This window comes from Anabrus simplex, chromosome 2 (genome assembly GCF_040414725.1).
Source record: "Anabrus simplex isolate iqAnaSimp1 chromosome 2, ASM4041472v1, whole genome shotgun sequence".
NCBI lineage: Eukaryota > Metazoa > Arthropoda > Insecta > Orthoptera > Tettigoniidae > Anabrus > Anabrus simplex.
In genome coordinates, this window is record NC_090266.1 from 815,058,784 (window position 1) to 815,079,670 (window position 20,887).

Sequence of the window (20,887 nt, forward strand, 5' to 3'; positions counted from 1 at the left end):
CGAAAGCAAAGCAATGTTTAGCCGTCAAAAGGGGCTAAATTGAGACCCATTCAACCACGCTCTGCTACCACTTGTTACCGTGGTTTGGTGGATCAGCAGAGGTGAAAGAAGGTGCTGGGATGAATAGGTCTCAATATACGAAATTAAAGTTAATTTAAAATTTAACAAGGTTATATTTTCTTTTCAAGATCAAGAAATAACAAATATAACAGGTACTTAGTAGCCTAGCAACAAATCGAGAATGTACAATTACAGTTGTTACAGGATTTGGGCTCCGAGAGCCAGACACACAATTCTTGAGCAATTAGCCCAACATTAGCCAAATACCAGGTTTGACAAAGGGGCAGAAAACCCCAATCATGCCCAGGAGCACTTGCTCCCTATTACTCAGTAAAGCCTGCTCGAGGCTCACATAAACCGCTTTAAGAAAGAGCAACCCGCTCTCAAAGTTCAAGCCTATCAAAGGCCACACCAAACTCCACCTTCAAGCTGACCTCCAAGCACATGAAAACAGGGGTAAAAGTACCCAACCTACTGAGGCCTACTCAATAAAGAAACAGGACAATTACATGGCCTCCAAAATACCAACTTGAGAGGAGGCGAAACTGCACTCCTAATACATTTCTTTAAAACCTATTTGGCACTAGGCCGCTTATGCAAGGGCTAATCCAACGAGCTAGAATAACATAGAGGGGCTGTATACCTGACAATATCAGCGCTCCCTGCTTGAAGCAAGTTAACGGTTGTCAAAACAAAGCGAATTGGCGCGAGAGCATATGTTGAGGTGACAGGGAGATCGTGCATGCCAATTTAATTCCCTAAGTTTTAAGAAGTGAAAAGATAGATTCACGCTTTCAAGAATGCCAGCCGTAAGCTCAGCGTATGGTTGTACTAATCGGAGTTATAAAACCAAGGATATATCGTACTTTAAGTAAGTATTACTGAATTATAGCCGAGATTCCTTTTTGTAATTTCTGTTTGTAATTAAATCCATTTTATTATTTACTTAGCGAAAGTACGGATAGCCACGGTAATTATTTGTCGAATTTTGTTTCAGATTTCGTTTAAAGAACAAGGAATTAACTGAACAATGCGTTGTGAGGGCGAAAAGAGATAAATTCAACTCAGTTCAGTTGCTTATGCTCTGTACATTTCCAGCCCTATTTAATTTTCATTCACATTTACAAATAAAGGAAATGGAACGCCCACCACCAAGAAAACGTAACCACAAAAAATCACTTATTTCGTTCAAACGTACACCAAGTATGATAAATACAGCATTTTACTGCTATTTTTGAAATGTATACAGCCTTTATTGTAGATGTCTGTTGCCTTGGTTTTTAAAACTATGCCACACTTCATAATGGACAACTTTCAAGCTAGTAATCCCAGTATGATATGGTAATGGGAGAAACATGATATCCCCCCTATATTATAATAAATAATTACACTAAACGATTATTGTGGTAAAGTATTCATGGGCCGCCTCTGTGGTGCACTGGTTAGTGTGAGCAGCTGCCACCCCTGGAAGCCCGGGTTCGATTCCCAGCTCCGCCACGAAATTTGAAAAGGGGCACGAGGGCTGTAACGGGATTCTATCAGCCTGGGGAGTCAACTGAGTAGAAGTGGGTTCGACTCCCACCTCAGACATCCTCGAAGTGATTTTCCGTGGTTTCCCACTTCTCCTCCAGGCAAATGCCGGGATGGTACCTAACTTAAGGCCACGGCCGCTTCCTTCTCCCCCCCACAAGGCCCCTGTTCAGCATAGCAGGTGCAGCTCTCCCTCACAGTTGTATTCCCCGACCCAATGTCTCACGCACCAGAGCACTGTCCTTGAGGTGGTAGAGGTGGGATCCGTCACTGAGTCCGTGGGAAAAACCAACCCGGGAGGGTAAACAGATTAAGAAAGGAACACAGTACTCATGAGGATGCAATAATTTTAAAAATATTAACAGAATGAGGTTGTAACCTATTATAGGTCCCTATGATTTTAAGGTTTCCTGTCATAAATATTTATGTCCATAGTTTTTATTCTAATTTATTCTAATTTCCGATTTCGAGGCCTATTCGTATGTCACTGTGCGATGATTTCGAACTACCCTACAATCAACTGATTGTGATGTTGGCCTCGTGCCGCAATATGATGAAGTGGCGGTATTCGCTTTCATGCTTCAAGCTTTCGGCAACGGACTTTAATTCTCCCCCAGCGATTCTAAAATGCGCATTTTCTACACTTTTCGTCATTTAAAGGCCATGCCCCCTTGCTTGTGTGACAACAGGAAACATGGCGGACGTTTGTTCTATTAGGTTCACCCAGGCAGCGCTTCCGCCTCTCTATGTTATTCTAGCTCGTTGGTTAATCCCATACTAAAGAGGTGACTTATATAAGAAAATAATTTATATTGCATTAGGAAGGGAAGAAACGGTTGTGAAAATAAGTTCACCTCAAAGCAATAGGAGTGGGAGCTCGAGAGGGTTAAGCACTCTCTATCCCAATATGTAGTTTAAAGAGACAGAATCTATACCAAGTGTCTTTTACATTTTAGAGGAAAGTTACATGGTAAAAGGGATCGAACCTGCCCCGAGAGTTAAACTGCTGAGCTAGCAAGAAAATAAGTTACTAAAAGGCCATTACCTTATTGATGAACTGCTGCCCGACGAAAGAGGCGCTTCCCGCCCCCTGCTACATAATTTACACAATGATAGATGTTACTGAAGTGGCCCGGAGACCCAAAAATCAGCAGTTTATATACCCTCGTGGAACATTCGAGACCTTTCATGAATGATAACACCCGCCCACGAGCTTTTATTGGTTACTGAACACCGTTACAGAGTAGGTTGGGGAAGAAAGCCCCGATTGGTCGAAAATTAATTTAAGAAATTCGGGATTGGCTAATTTCAAAACTGGCGGAACGAACGGATTAACATTGCCAACTCAAACAATGACAGAAAGAAATTTAACAAAGAGCAAACTTATGACTACAAAATTTCTTCAAAGAAAAGTTCCTTCACTTTGCACTAGGGTGCACAATTGTAGTTCTTAAGTGTTGACATCTAGAAGAGAATGTTCATACTTCTTGCTACAGAGAAAACAAATATAAATCGAAAAAGACACAGTTCAGAACACTTCAAAATTTATAGTAATGACATCTTCTGATAAACTTTAGAATTAACATGGTTGTTAGAGTTCAGGCTTCCTCCAGTAGAGGAGTTTCAACTGGCGCAAAGTTTGAATTAGCGGAGCGGTGTAGTACCGCCCGGCACAACAACAACAACAACAACAACAACAACAACAACAACAACAACAACAACAACAACAACAACAACAACAACAACAACAACAACAACAACAACAACAACAACAACAACAACAACAACAACAACAACAACAACAACAACAACAACAACAACAATAAGAATAGTAATAATAAGGGTCTAATGTTATTGGCTTCACGTCCCACTAACTACTTCTACTGTTTTCGGAGACACTGAGGTGCCGGAATTTAGTCCCGCAGGAGTTCTTTTGCATGCCAGTAAATCTGCTTACAAGAGGCCGATGTATTTGAGCACCTTCAAATACCACCGGTCTGAGCCAGAATCGAACCTGCCAAGTTGGTGTCAGGAGGCCGGCCAGGCCACTCAATCTGGCGAGAAAAAATCTCTTCTGTGTCATAAGCTCATAGAAAATAGGCGTAGTGAACAAGCGATTGCGAGAAATAATGTCCTAATTTAGGTTTCTGTACAATCCCCTGCGGCAACAGTATGACCATAAGAAGCTTTATTTTGTCCTTATTTGTTCGGACACGGTCTTGATCTCGATTCCTACCTTTCGTCTTACTAAACTGGGTTTTATGTGCGATTTCCTGCTCGGCATCTTTTGTCTGTTCAGCTGTGTTCTGGCATATCTCGTCATAAAAAAGTAATTAAAATATTTCGCTCAGTTTTGTTTTCCCTAAGACACTCTCATTACATCAGGATGGAAATTTGGATCAAAGCGGGAATTTCTTTGTCCATTTTCAATATAAGTTGATGAAGAACTTGCAATGGTTGGATTGTAATCAGTATTATCGTCACAACTGTCAATGTCATGATCGCTACTTGAACTGGAATCGAACATGTGTAGTCTCTTTTGCGACTGCTGAACATTTGCATCAGCTACGAGCCTGCAGTACTTATTCCAGGTAATTTCCTGTCACTTACGAATTCCCCTTCGGCAGAACTTACTTCACTAATACCACAATTCTCCCCACTAAATTCCAACATTTCGTTTATCATGACCCGTAAATCATCATCCTCTAACAGTGGAGGCCGGTAATTCGTTACAGATATTTTAGCGGAAAAAAAATGTAAGAAAAAGGTTCGAATAGAACCCTGGTCTCAGCAGTTTGGACGGAAATCATAAAATATTACGGATGCATACGATAATAAAATGTCGTGTAACTCGCGATAAACACACACTCCAGTCGTGAAGGAAGGGGATAATAAATCAGGTCACAGTTCTAAAATGTCATCAGAGATGTCTTTTCAGTGTCATAATCACTAGAAATCCCTTCAACAGCAATATTATTACATCCAAGGGACAATTAGGCGGTGAGCTAAAGCTTCAGCGCGGAGCTATTAGGCCTCAGGTCGTTCTTGCCCGGACGTCAGTTGCGTTCTTTATGTTGCAACTCATGGATGACACATAGGCATTGGGAGAACATAGTTGAAAGAATTCACATCGGAGGGCAGACTCATCCGGAATACGCTGCTGAAAAGAAAATAAACCTCTGCAGGCAGACAACTGAGAAAAAAATAAAATTTGAATCGGCGGATATATCCGCGTTCCCCACCGAACAAGTGACTTGTAGCCGCGGATCTCGCCGCATCGCCCACCCAACGGGTTAATGCCACTGTGTAAACTGCTCATGAAATCAACTAATCCCGAGAACACTCCTGGATTTTCAGATTCTTCACACCTTCAATACTCCAGATATCATTATTTTCCAAATAAGGCTCAAGGAAAACAAAGCAAAGCATTCCTTACACCACAACCACATATCCAACTGTTATCATCGTAAACTGTCCTGCTCCATGGCTAAATGGTTAGCATGCTGGCCTTTTGCCACAGGGGTCCTGGGTTCGATTCCCAGCAGGGTCGGGAATTTTAACCATGATTGGTTAATTCCCCTGGCATGGGAACTGGGTGTATGTGTCGTCTTCATCATCATTTCATCCTCATCACGACGCGCAGATCGCCTTCGGGTGTCGAACCAAAAGACTTGCACCTGGCGAGCCGAAGTCTTCGGACACATCCCGGCACTAAAAGCCATACGCCATTTCATTTTTTCATCGTAAACTTACAGTTTAAATGCCTAATATAACTGGAATTTTTCCCTCTTGAAGCCTTCTCAGTTAAATTTCAGACTGGAGTGGGACGACCTATAATTTTTATGTTCACTTTTTCTTCTAATGTTCTCCTATAAAATGCTTTCTTCATCAAACTGTCCACACTATTCATGCTGTATACTCACTTCCCAGCTTACATCAGTGCACTTAGGATCGTGGGAATATAGAGATCCTTACTAGGAATACTAATTTAATTTCACTTTATATACACTGCAGTGGATAAATAATTAGATAAATCTCTGTATGAACTTTAGCACTAATACAATGATAGAAAAACACGCACCAGCAATATAACCGCGAGATCAAAGCTGCACAAAGCAACTGAATGCGCTGCCAACTGAGTCACTGAGACTCCCTGAATGCGGCACAACATTTAGAGTCAGTCAAAGATTCTTTGACTCGCCTACGAATTCCTTATTTTTGGCACAAAAGGAAGATTGATATTTTAATAAGCATTGGTTGGTTACCTTAAAAACAACATTATGTTTGCGATAAATTGCCTCCACTTACGCTTTACATTTGAGCCCAGATGGTGCTACTCTCTAGTAGCAGAATCGCTTACCGCGTTCAACATCCGTGCAGCAGGAGGCATCAAGCAGTTCTTCCCCCTTGAGGAAGGGAAAGTAACAATAGACAGGATCAGTGAATGTTGATCCTGGTTTATGGTGTACGCCACTGGCTATGGGGTGTGTTGCAAGCTTTGCTGCGCCTGCGTATTGCTTCCTGCAGGTTACAGGCCAGAGCTCACTTCATATGAGCACAAGAGAAGTTCCCCGGGAGAACAGAGCTAGGTGTTCGACAGATCTCGTACTGATTTTCACAAAACACAAATTCATATCGTACTCAAAACAAGGAAAAGGCACCAGGATAATTGTACTATATATAAACAATTCCTTACAGTTCCAAGCTACGTGCCGGAGCCCGGTAGTACTTATTGAGCAGCCGCCACTGTTCTTATTGTTAAATGGTCCTCCATTCTGTTCCCCAAGGGATTTTGGGTGCAAATTAATACAAATCTCCCTCATGCAGTATGCCTTGGTCTTAGGGCTAACTGGAATATCCTTGTTGGTCAGGATGAAACTAAGCTTTCTAAATGCTGCCCAATTCAGTCCTGTTCTTCAAGGGATTTTTGTGATTTTGTTGTTCCTTCCTAGTTGGATTTTATGGCCAAGGTAGATGTATGCATTCACAGTTTTGATGGTATGTTACCCAGTATTGAGATGTCCATTTTTGGAACTAATTATTTAATAGAATTTATTAATATTGCCACCAGAATACGAAAATGTTTTCCAGTATGTTACTTACCACATCTTCTGGTTTGACACCAATAATACTTACCATATAACCAATGCTGCAGAGTAGTGAGTGCCTTCACGAAGTGATATAATAATAATAAGAAGAAGGAGAAAATGTAGCAGAAGAAGAATATGATATATGTTTTATGTCTCACTAATTAATTTTATGGTTTTTGGAGATGCTGAGGTACCAGAATATTATCCTGCAAGAGTTTTATAATGTGCCAGTAAATCTACTAACATGAGGTTAGCGTGCTTGATCCCCTTTGAATACCATCAGACTGATCTAGGTTCGAACTCACTGACTTGAGCACAGAAAACCCTCTAAGTTATTATCTGAGCTACGGTAAGAAGTAATAGTCTAATATAAAATTTGAGTGAATTCTTGAATGACTTTATTGTAATTATGTTATGCTACATGTAAGGAAATATTTTAACTTATATTGTATAAATTTTGTACGAATTCCTGTGCTCCATAGTAATTATCATTTTGCAATAATTGTAAATAAAAGTAAATTTCTTTTTTATTTGTCTTCTTTCATTATCATGAAATTCCTTATTTTGGTAACATCATTCTGCTCCTTATTGTGACATAATTTTTTTTGTCAATCTAATATTGCATCTCTTGCAAGACGTCTCCACACAGAGCAGTCTTCAGATCTTCTTACCATAATTTGAAGAGGCAACCAGTGATCTTCTTTGCTTGATCTAACCATCTTCTTCCTGTTCTTCCTCGTGGTCTACTGTCTTTGGCATTGCCTTGCAAAATGATCTTTTCCGAATTCTGTCCCATCCCATATATTTGGGATAATTTTTTGTAATATATATTTTTCAACGTACTTGGTAACACTTGTTAACCCCTTCCCAGCGTCAACTGCTTATAAGTCTCAAGGTAATTATTCGCAAGTTGCATGAACCGCTCATAAGCATTATCCAAATTCGTGTGTTTGTTAAATCTCCATCAGTGTTAAGAGCTAGTCCCCTGGGAGACACACACCCCCAGGTTAGCATTGGTGTGCCCCCCTCCAAGGGGGTGACGCTGGAAGTAACTGCTACCATTGCGCTATAAGCGTTCCTCTGCCAGTATTGTTGAGAGTTAAAAATGAATTGTAGTTTCAGTTATTGCAAATTTGTATTTGTAAAGAGAAAGAGAAGAATAGGTTTGATGATAGAATTAGAATAGAGTTGAGTGCTAAAGGTGTGCAGATAATGTTAAGAAATTAGTGAAAGTTGCAGAGTTGTTAGTTATTATTGGCTTTAAGTGATTGTAGAGTCTGACTCGTTGCCTGAACGGTCAGCGTACTGGCCTTCGGTTCAGAGGGTCCCGGGTTTGATTCCCAGCCGGGTCAAGGATTTTAACCTTAATTGGTTAATTCCAATGGCACGGGGGCTGGGTGTATGTGTTGTCTTCATCATCATTTCATCCTCATTACGACGCGCAGGTCGCCTACAGGAGTCAAATAGAAAGACCTGCACCTGGGGTATCCCGGCTCTAAAAACCATACGACATTTTTTTTTGTGATTGTAGAAATTGTGGATGGGGAAGACAATTGTTCTGTAGAAGCACCGATGATGACATGGCTAACATATGTAAGAGTTATTAAGATGTTTCTTGTGATATGTGGTGGGACTTGGATGGTCACCCATCCAGGTACCAGCCACGCCCAGTGTTGCTTGAGCATACTATTACCAGTATTTGCTTAAATAATTTAGCGGGCATGTTATGTTATTCACACCAAAAATGAATTTGGAAAAACAGCTTAGTTGCAGCACATTTGAATGCAACACCTCGGTGATCCTTGCTTCCTGTGCTTCGATTAATTTAGGAGGAAGTAGTTGTTTATAGGCAAAAAAAAAGGCAGTTGTATGGAATTGAGAATGGGCTGGAGGGGTATGTTTGACTGTTTCTGATAGAGTCTTGATTTGACCTTCTTTCCGTGCAATCTTGGCGGGAAAGTGGGAGGGTTATTGTTTGGTGGGGACTCAGTTTACATTTGGAGAGATCTGTAAGCAAAGAATATTGAGCAGTAGTAGCTGTAATATATTACTAGTTTCTCTGGTTGTGGGGGGAGTGAAGGGAAGTCTACGGAAGCTAGGAGGGTGGGTATTGTTGTGTGACGGGTTATATGACCTGAGTGATTAGTAATGAGACCTTCTATAGTGTTATTTAATTGCCTTCTCAATGAAAGGACAACCAGGGAAGAGAGCTGCATGTTTTCCCTGACAATTCACACATTTATGTTGGTCCCGAGGCACCTCACAGACAGTGTGTCGTTGAGAACCGCCACATCTGTTGCAACGGTTGGCCTCTGTGCAACTGTGCATTGTATGACTAAAGGGGGCCGATTAGTGTGATATAAGTGATCTGGAAAGTGGAGGTGCGGATTGTATGGATGTTGGTGTCCTGTGGGCAGGTTTCCTACACCTGCGTTTAACTGTTGGCTTAGAATTTTGGGTTAGTTTTGGCTCCATTCTTGGTACTGTTGGTGGTTGTATGGGAGTGAGGAATTTTGGTTTGAATTTGTTTAATGACCTGTTCGGTTTTTGGAGTTTGGCTGTACTTAATGAATTTAAGTGGGGGTGCGTTAGTTTGTGCCCCAGAATGGGTGGATTGTTGTCTGGTTTGTGTGTATTTATCAACGGTAGGTGAATTGGTGGTAGGGTCTTATGAGAGAAGGTACTGTAGCCCTCTTACAGCTAAGGCATGATTTATGTTTGGAAGATCTGCGTTAGCGTCAGGGAAAATTAGAATATAGTAATTACAAGTTTCTTCTATGAAGTCAATAAATAAGTCGCAAAACTGAATTGAGGCAAAAATAATCAAAGTAACTTTCTGACATTTATTTCACTTTCCACATATTCACCCTGTACATTCAGGCACTTATCCCATCTCTTTACAAGTCCTTGAAAGTCAGCAGCAAAGAAGTCCTTTGGTTGCTGTCACAGCCAACGTGTATCCTCATAGATTACGTCATCATCTGTATCAAAATGACGGCCACCCAAATGATTTTTTAAGGGCCCAAACAGATGAAAATCACTGGGGGGTAAGTCAGGACTGTACGATGGATGTTCCAAGCGCTCCCCATCTCTGATGCTCTTCCTTCCTTGGTTAAACTTCTGGATCCAGTTGAACACAGCTTTCCATGACAAACAGTTTTCACCATTGACGGTATGCATTTCGCGATGCACTTCTTCTGTGGATAGTCCTTTGGCCCACATAAAATGCACAACTGCACGCTGTTCTTCTCTTGTACAGTTATGCAACACATGTGCCATCGTGGTCTAACAGCCTCTGATTGACTGAGTGCCTGCGAGATGTCGTACGACAAGCATACATATGCTGCCATCTGCTGGCAAAACTTGCGCGCGTAATTTCAAATTGTATAAGGCGCACACATGTTTGCGACTTATTTATTGACTCACCCTCATATTTAATGACTGGCATTAAAATGCGTTTGATTAGCATTTTATGATCATGCATTGTGGATGGAGTGATTTCTCATGGAGGGAAGGATTTTCTTTTGCTAGTGGCTTTACATTACACCGACACAAATAGGTCTTATAGCGATGATGGGATAGGAAAGGCCTAGAATTTGGAAGGAAGCGGCCGTGGCCTTAATTAATTAATTAATGAATTTGCCTGGCGTGAAAATGGGAAACCACGGAAAACCATCTTCAGGGATGCCGACAGTGGAATTCGAATTCACTGTCTTCCGGATGCAAGCTCACAGCTGCGCTTCTCTAACCGCACGGCCAACCTCGCCCGGTGGGGGAAGGATTATTAATGGGTGACTTGTGAAGCGGAGGGTATCGGAGCATGGACTCATGCCTCTTTTTTTGAAGGGGGTATGGTATGGTGATAGGGGATCTGACTGGAGCGGCTCATATTGGATTAGGCTTATGTTAGAATGGTGATAAATAATGTTGCTAATCTGGGGTGCCGGGGTCCTAGCTACTCAGTCTACCAGGGTGGTACCTGCTCCTGGATGTAGCAATAAATTCGTTGTAAAGGGGGGAGGGGTGTACTTGGGTGCCTTGAAGTACTGGAAGTAGTCAAAGTTCGTAGAGGACCAACTTATTCTTGGCGCGCAGTGGGAACAGTCGAATCAGGTATAGTTATACAGATTGCGCTGTGACAAGACTCAAACTGGTAACCACAGTGTGCGCCTGACAAATTGTTTTCTTCAAGGGTGAGCAGGGAGCTCGCAGTTTGCTGGCTGTTGAGGCTGCAGGGCAATCCTAGTGTCCTTGGTTGGGACTAGTATGTACCGTGGAGCTGTCAGTTGACGGTGAGTGGTTAAGTGTTCAGGGTACTTGAATCATGGTTAGCAGAATTGGTTCTCCAGGATGTGCTCAAGTCGAGCACTGGGATGAAAATGGAGAATGGATTGATGGATGTGTGTTTATTACAGATTGTGTCAACCGCTTATAAGATTCAGACTTTTATAGATACTTCTGACATCTACTGGCCTTATTTTACAACAATGCACTAGATTTTATTTCCATGGAATATCATATTCCATGTAGAATTCATGTGGCCGTGAATACATGTTTTCCTTGCTGTCAGCAGTCAAAGCAATATGGTTTCTGCGCTAAAACCCCCGAGCATAAACAAACAGAGTAATTTAGCAAACAGTGATATTGAGGAAATGCTCTTGCTTTGCAACGAAAGTGACAATTAATCTTCTGAATCGAGTGATGATTTCCATGACGACAGACATGAATGTGAAGAAATTGAAGACGTTCAGACTGACTGGGTTACATTTGGAGGGCCGCGCAACAGATTCAATTTTACTGGCAGTAGTGGGATTCATGCTAACTATGGGGACAATCCCAAACTACTGACAATATTTGATCATTTTCTTAGTTATCATAATCTTTAAGTTTTATGTTTGTGTTTTATGTATGTTACTCAGGAACAAGATAATATTGGAAAAGATTTCATTACAGTGTATAAGACTCACGAAAGGGGAACTGCAACCCACATTTCACAAGACCAACAAATTGTGATTCATACACATGCCTTCTGTGATATCATATATGCTTTATAGATATGTTTTTATGTGTGTTGCTTATGTTAAGACAATGTATACTAAGTTTTAATCCGACAATTGTCCCCATTCATGAACCATTTGACATGTTGTCACTATATGACATTCCTTATTGGATTTGGTAATGTTTGTATTGCATGATATATTATATGCGACTGTGTGACCAGCTGATGATGACCTAGAAAGGTCAAAACCAGTCCTAATTTTAATTTAATAATTATAAGTATTGATAGGTGGAAGCCTTCATCTCATTGTGTTTGTCTCATTGCATTTTCTTAGTGATGAAAAGTTCTCTGAAGTAAGAAAAAATAATGCAACACTTGGAAAATTAATGCTCAGTTAAGGGGTTTTCTAGATATTTGTCCTCATAAAAGGAATTCAATTCCTTTTCACCCCCAAGTTTATTTTCCCCCTAAAATGCGCTTTTCTTTATTTTAAAGGAGATTCCAAATACCAATTTTCACGTCTGTATCAACTTTAGTTTTCATGATGATCTTCATACAAATAATTCAATAAATTTTTCAATTTTTCCACCCCCCCCCCCCCCTTAATTGGACTTTCTGAAATCAAAGGAATATGTCTACTTTACTTGACTTTTAAAGGGGATTCCAAACACCAATTTTCATGTCTGCAACATCTATAGTTTTTTAGGTATAAGTAGACTCATGCAAATAATTTAACTAATTTTTCAATTTTTTCACAGCCACCTAAGTGGATTTTCCGAAAACAAAAAAAATATGCATTTCTTTATGTGATTCCAATCACCAATTTTTAAGTCTGTAACGTTTTCAGTTTTTGAGATATCAGTATCCTAATACAGAGAATTCAATCCACTTTTCAATCCTTTCTACCCACCCCTCCCCCCTCCCCCAAGTGTTTTTTCCAAAAACAAAAAATATGCGTTTCTTTTTTCTTGAAAAGAGATTCCAAATACCAATTTTCATGTCTGTAACATCTTCAGTTTTTGAGAAATAAGTATCCTCATAAAAGGTATTCAACCAATTTTCCCCCTTTTTCAACCCCTTAATGCGATTTGCAAAAACAAAAAAAACATGTGTTACCTTATTTTTACAGGAGATTCCAAAAACCAAGTTTTACATCTGCAAACTTTCAAATTTTTGAGATATAGATATCCTCATTCAAAATTTCACCCCCCACACCCCATTTCACACCCTTAGCAACAAAAAAAACGTATTTTTTTTAATTTTTAAAGGAGATTCTTAATACCAATTTTTACATCTGTAAACTTTTAAAGTTTCGAGATATAGATATAGTCATCTTAAAAATTTACCCCCCCTTTTCACCCCTTTAGCGATGGAATATCCAAAAATCCTCCCTTACGAGCACCTACATTGCAATATAAATGTATCCTCAAAATTTCATTCCTGTATGTCCAGTAGTTTTGGCTCGGCGATGATGAATCAGTCAGTCAGTCAGTCAGTCAGGACAAGTTATTTTATATATATAGATAAAATCAAATAATAGTAAAAACAACGGAAACCTCCGTGGCTCAGACGGCAGCGCGTCGGCCTCTCACCGCTGGATACGGTGGTTCAGATCCCGGTCACTCTATGTGAGATTTATGCTGGACAAAGCGGAGGCGAGACAGGTTTTTCTCCGGATACTCCGGTTTTCCCTGTCATCTTTCATTCCAGCTACACTCTCCATTCTCATTTCATAGCATCTATCAGTCATTAATAAATCACTTTGGGAGTGGCGACCCCATCGTACTAATAGCCTATACATATTCATTTCATCACATCCCTGACCGGGTCAATGACTGGAAAACAGGTTGTAGGTTTTCATTTTCAGTAAAAACAACAATTACTATTATTATTTTGTTGATGATCTTCCAATTAGTTTACCTCCGAGGCTGAGCTAGCAGGTTACAGACCTTGCAATGTTGGGCCATTTTAAAATTTTTACAGTTTGCTGCCAGTTTTTTTTTTTTTTGTATTATTGGTGCTGGATAATCTGGAATCTTTTCTGTTCTACTGAAATTATTGGTGGCAGCCTATGCTGGAAATTTACAAAGAATGCTCCACCCAGAATATCGCACTGCAGCCCTGTATGTCTTGAGTAAATCACTCATTTATCTGAGCTCATCATCATCATCATCCTAAACCATCTCCAGTTTCCCGGGTGTGGTATATGAGCCTCCTCCATCTCATCCTGTACTTGTACTATTCCTCCTCCATCAACTTGTCCCAATCATGACCTCTCAGCAGTACATCGTTCTTAATTAAATCTATCTATTTCCTTCGTGGCCTTCCCACGGGTCGCCTTCCTTTTACTGTTCTGTCAAATTCCTTCCTTGCAGTTCTGTTAACTGGCATCCTCTTCATGTGACCAAACTACTTCAGTCTTGATATCAGAATCTTATTAAGGAGAGATTCATATATTCCTACTTCTTCTCTAATTTTCTCGTTCCTAATTTTGTCTTTCCTGGTTTTCTGGATCACAATGCATAGGAATTTAATTTCAGCTGCCTGAAGTTTGGAATTATCTCTATTGGTTAGTGTTGTGGTTTCGAGACTGTTTGTAAGAATTGGTGCATAATAGGACTTGTACAATGTCATTTTTGTTTTCATAGGTATTTGCTCATCCCACACCAGGTGTCTTACCTGGTGGTAAAATTGTGTTGCCTTATTGATTCGATTGTTCACCTCATGTTTTGCTAGATTGTCATTTGATAGAACGCTACTGAAGTATTTGAAAACTGGAACACTGTCCAGTTGGGCTTCATTTAACATGACTATTGGTTCTGCTCCTTCCCCATACACTTTCACCACCACCGTCTTGGTCTTACTGATGTTTAAACCATATTTCATAAACTCCTCATTCCAGCTTTGCATTCCCTCTCCCAATTCCTCTTCTGAGTCACTCCAGATTGCAACATCATCTGCAAATGTGAAGGCTTTGATATCTCCATGCCTTTCCTTTTAATAGATTTCATTACTAAATCCATCACAATAATAAATAGAAGTGGTGACAATGAGCTGCCCTGCTGCACTCCTCTCTTTGTTTCAAACCAGTCCGACAAACCACGTCCTACTTGAATACAACTTTTATTCCCACTATACAACATTTTCACTTTGTCTATGAGGCTGTCTCACACTTGAAGTTCTTTCATGCATTGCCAAATTCTTTCCCTTGGTACACTGTCATAGGCTTTCTCAATGTCCAAAAATATTAGAAATAAAGGCTTGTTTTTCTCACAGTATTTTTCCATTAGCATCCTAATTGATATTATAAGGTCTGTAGTTGACCTTCCTGGTCTGAAACCATACTGCTCTTCTCCCAAAATTGGTTCAAACAATATCTCTGATTCTGGTCTCTATTATTTTTCCAATATTTTCAGGACATGAGACAGTAGTGTAATACCATGATAATTAGTACACTTTTGTCGGTTCCCTTTCTTGAATGGAGGTACAATGATGCCCATCTTCCAATCCTCAGGAATAGTATTATCCTCCCATATCTTGTTGAGCAGTCTGTAGAGCCATTGGATTACTGGAATTCCTGCCGTTTTCAGCAAATCTGCACTTAGTTCATCTATGCCCACTGCTTTTCCTTTCTTCATTCTCTTGAGCATATTTTCAACCTCAAGCCATGTAAGTGGTGGTTCAGTTGTGGTTCCTCTACGTGGCTCTCCTCTATCCATTGTTATATTTTCTGCATCTCCATTCAGCAACTTTTCAAAATAGATCTTGAGTTCCTGTTTAATTTCTCCTTCTTCTTGTGCCAGAGTTTCATCATCACGTTCTATTGCTTTTATGGTCTCTTGATCCCTTCGCTTGTTTTCCACTACTCTCTATAGCAATTTCATATTTCCTGTACTGTCCTCTTCCAGTTTGTCTGTTAACTCATTCCAGTTCTTCTCTCTTTCTTCCTTTACAATGTTCTTTACAGCAAGTTTCTTGTTGCTGTATACTCTTTGGAGTCTTTGTATTTCTTGTTCATTGCGTTCTTGTCCCTGTTTTTGTTTTTCCTTGTCCAGTGCCTTCTTTATTTGGTTTCTTTCTTTCACCACTGTTTTCACTCTATCATTCCACCATGGTGTCTCCTTTTTTCTTTTGATGGAACTTGTAACTCCATATAGGTTTTTGGCTTCTCCCACAAAGGTGTCTTTGAAAGCTTTCCACTCTTCATTAATATTGGTTACTTCACCCTTTGGCAGACTCTGTTGAATCCTTAGTTTGTATTCTTCCTTTATTTGGACTTCTTGCAACTTCCAAGTTTTAACCCTTGGATTTTTCATAATAATTTTTGGCATTTCATTAGTCTTATGTTTGAAGTCTACTACCAGCAATCTGTGGGCACTGTCTGTGCTTTCACTAGGGATGTCCTTTACATCTGTGATGTATCTACCACCATCTTTATTGATGATTATGTAGTCAATCAATGTTCTATACTGGCCATCCCAACTCTACCTTGTTACTCTGTGACTGTCTCTTTTTTTGAAGAATGTATTTTTGATAAGATCATTTCTTCTGCACAGATCTAACAGTTGTTCTCCTTCTGGGTTCCCTTGTCCAAATACATGTGGACCAATGATGTTCTCGTACCCCAGTCTGTCTACCCCAACTTGCGCGTTTAGATCTCCAATAATAATAATAATAATAATAATAATAATAATAATAATAATAATAATAATAATAATAATAATAATCATAATAATAATAATAATAATAATAATAATAATAATAATAATAATAATAATAATAATAATAATAATAATAATAATAATAATAATAATAATAATAATAATTTTTCCTCATTCACTGTATCTTCCAGGTCTTGCCGAAATTTCTCTTTGTCTTCCTTACTGCAGCCTGTCTGTGGGGCATACAATTGTATAACGGTGTACTTAGTGTTCTCCAGTTTCATTAACATTTTAATGATTCTATCACTTTTGCAGATAACTTCAGCTGTAGCATCAGTCCCTTCATTAATTAAGAATCCAACACCATTTTTTGCTACCTTCTCCTGTCTACTCCAGTATAATTTGTATCCTCCATGAAGTGTCTTACTTCCAGTCCCTTTCCATTTGGTCTCACTTTTCTACCTTTCCAGTTAATGATAGAATGTTCATAGTTCCAATTCGGTATTTGAATCTCTTATTTATTTTGGGTGTCCTTTCAGAACATTGTATATCATCAGCCTTACGGTTATCATACTTTACAATTATCTGAGAGGACGCGTCAGTCCGGTCTATAATCGTATTTCCGAGGCTCTTTTCCTTATTGAAAGCAACTGTACTCAATACTCTCTTGCTGACCTGCTAGGCCTAATGCATAAGAGGATTTTCTTTCAGGGTTTACTCCCTTAGCCTTTGAGGATGGCTTCTTCGTCCTACAAGGCAGTAGGTTCCATCTGTACACCCCCAGATGGATGGGTTGCCTCTTCCGCCATCTCCACCATACCGAAGTCCATCTTCTCTGCTGTACATGTCGTTGAGGTCTTCACCCTTAATCCAGGGCAAAGGCCCTCCATATTTACGACCGCTGGAGAGAGGGTGTCCCAGTATTCTAAAGCCCACAGGAATTGGGCTGCCTGTTGATCCGCGGGTTGTATTGGTTATTTCAAACCAGCCCTACATACTGTAGGGCCCCCCTATCTGCCACCTGAGGACGCGCTCTGTAGGGGTCAGGTTCCCCATGTTACTTATTGGAAGTTAACCCCACCCACAAGGAGTGAGGTTATCTGAGCTAACTTTCATAAATTTGCCTTGCAAAATGTCCTGTTTTTTTCCTTTTTTATCTAGAACTTCATTTTTAACTTATCTGTCCAGAAAAAAGCAAAGTCACCACCGTACAGGTCATGAAGGCCCTTGGAGGAGTGGAAGGTAAAGGCTTCCGCTATTGTTAACCTCGGCACGTGATGGGTTAGAGTGGTTAGCTCTACGCCCGGCCGCCTTTGCCCCCTGGAATTAACCTGGTACTCATTTTTGGTGTAGGCTGAGTGAACCTCAGGGCCATATGCACCTCTGGAAGTGGAAATCTCGTTTCTTAAATTTTACCATTTCCTGACGGGGATTCGAACCCACGTCCTTCCGGGCGAACCAAGCACACCTTTACCGCCTCAGCCAGGCAGCCCCTATCTGTCCAGAATATTTTTTAAAACTTTGTAGAACTCCTGAGACTTAAAGCCTTTTCATTTCTGTGTAATATCTGTAACAGGAGTAGTAAATGTATGGTCTTAACTAGCACATCTGTAGACTTTCTAAAGTTATGCTATTTAATTGGTCTGCATTCTAATTTTAGACTTTTGGAGTGCATTACCATCTTACAACAAATGTAGAGCTCTGCTGCATTATTCCTAAGGCTGAGTTTATCATTTGGATGCTTAGCTCACCACGAAAGGTCATTTTTATGCTAATAATTAGGACATGGAGTCTGAGGTACTTGTACACCATTCAAAAAACTTACTCTCTTGTCTGGGATAGAATCCATAAACTTGGAATAATATACTGGACACTCCATATATGATCATCGAGGTACATGGTAATAGTACAATGCATTAGAAATGACTCTCCACAGCAAGCAGTGCAGCTGCAGACTGTAAAAAACACACTTTGGGTGGCAGCAGTGTCTGCTCAGGGTCAGGTGTGAGCAGACAGTTTGAGAGATTATGTAATACAGTGAATCAAGAGTTTAAAGGCATGATGTTTCTGCAATAACTTATTACAGAAAGATAGACTATTAACAAAGCCTATAACAAAGCTACATGAAATGGAATTAAATGTTTTGTTTTTTTCTTTACAATTGGCTTCATGTTTCACAGACACAGATAGGTCTTATGGCGGTGATGGGACAGGAAGTGGCCATGGCCTTAAGTAAGGTACAGCCCCAGCATTTGCCTGGTGTGAAAATGGGAAACTACGGAAAACCATCTTCAGGGCTGCCGACAGTGGGGTCCGAACCTACTATCTCCCGAATACTGGATACTGGCCGCACTTAAGAGACTGCAGCTATCGAGCTCGGTGAGTGAAATGTAAGCCTAACAATTGTACACTTACCAGGTTCAAGGAGATGTTGAAAATACTTCCCATGAACTTTCAAGCATTTGCATTTGTTATCAAAAACTTCCACCATTGTTTGACTATGCACAGATTTCACAACATTTATTATGGTTACTTTTCATTCCTCACCTGTTCTGGGAGAAGTCTGGTAAACTGAGGACTTGGCAACACCCCAGAAAAATATCAGGATGTGATAAATTGGAACTACGTGGTGGTCAGAGCCCTCATAAAATTATTCGTTCCTGAATACATCACTTGAAAATTGCAGGGAGCGTTGGAGGTATGAGCTGTAGCTCCATCTTTTTGAAAGAATGAACCCATAATGTCCATTTCGTTCGCTTCCGCAATGAATGAGTGCAAGATTTCATTAATACCAACTTCTGAACCTACCGTGCTGTTAAAAAATATTTTCTCAATCATTCTTGAATGTGAGATTGCAATACACAAGCCAGTCTTTTGAGAATGATGATGTATTTCACAAATTGCAGGTGGATTTTCAGATGGCCAAGAGTCAGTTTGACTATTTATGTAACCATTTAAATGAAACCAAGCTTTATCGGTAAAAAAAATGTGCTTTCTAACACTTCCTTTCCATGATGATAAACAAACTGCTGAAACCACTCGCAAAAAAAATAAAAAATAAAAATTAAAAAAAAAATCCTCTTCTCTGTGCTGGCCAACTTCAGTTCCTGAATGACAGAAAATTTATACTGTATGGATAAAGATTTAGCTTCTTTCTTGCTGCTCAATGTGCTGTGAAGACAGATACACCAGTCTGCTGAGCCAATTTCCTCATGGATTTAGACAGACTTTTAAGAAGCTTATCGGATATATCCTAAAATTTCTCTTCCTTAACATCAGATGTCTACCAGTCTCTGAAGCACTGAATACAGAACTGCAGCTAGGAAATTTACTTATTAAATCTCACACAGTATCATAACGTGGTAGAACCAAGTCAGGAAACCATTTGCAAAATTTTCTTTTCACTGTGTCCATGTATTTGTTAGCTTACCAGAAAACCCACTCCACTAAGAATGTCCACTCTTCTGTAGTTAGCATCTTAAATCTTGAACTCTACTGACCACCTTCCCTGACCTTCACTTTAAGAGCATTGCATCCCACTCAGCTTGCTGCAGCGTGCTTCAGTGACAAGGCTCTACAGACTGGAACTCATAAGAAGAGAAGATTTTTGCAACATCTCTCTCTTATATTTTAAAAAGTTTCATAGCACCTACTAGTCTAGCCTTGGAGACTTCCTTTACACCTGCCCTCGATTTATACACCATTCATCATGTCCACTGGACTTGTGCACTCCCCTTCGGTAGTGTAGTCGTAACTCCCCAGTTTTGACCAGAAGGGACCAGTATTCTGTTAAAACTTGAGTATGGTGGTTTCCAACCTCCATTAATGTGCAGGCTAAGTTCATACTGGGGGCCGATGACTTTAGCTGTTGGGCCCCTTTAAACAACAAGCATCATAATCATCAACATCATCATCATCAAGTTCATACTGAAATACTCTAGCCATCATGCATGCGAAAGAACAGCTCTTATGGAGGTTGAACTCTTCAGAAAACAAAAACCACTCTGAAAAGCTAGAGTAGGCAAACGTTGTAGGGGGATGGATCCCCTGTTGGGGATTGGTGAGTATGTCACTTTTGCAGCTCCACATATGATGTAGAAATCTTGTTTCCTCTTGCATTTCATTCATTCTCGAGGGAATAGTATTTATATGGCTGGAAAGAAATTTGGATACGTTGGTAAAATGAAACTAGAGTCAGGCAGATTAATTTTAAGAATAGACAATATGACCCCTTCAAATCTACAAATAATTTGACAGTTAAAATATCCTGACAACGTTAGATACTGTACCTACATCTTCCTTTTCACTTTTTTATTGGTAGATCTTCGTCAATAGGCTGTAAAAGTTAATGTATATAGGAATATGCAAGGTGTAATAGCATCAAAAGATACCTGATGGTACAGTTAAATCTTCTATAAGAACATGGCTTGAAGAAGATCTTCATTCAACTAAACTCCACATGAATTTTATATAAAAATCAGTGATGAAATTTTACTTGCAATGAGGATTACAAATCATTTTATTTTCATTGAAGATTTTGTACGCAT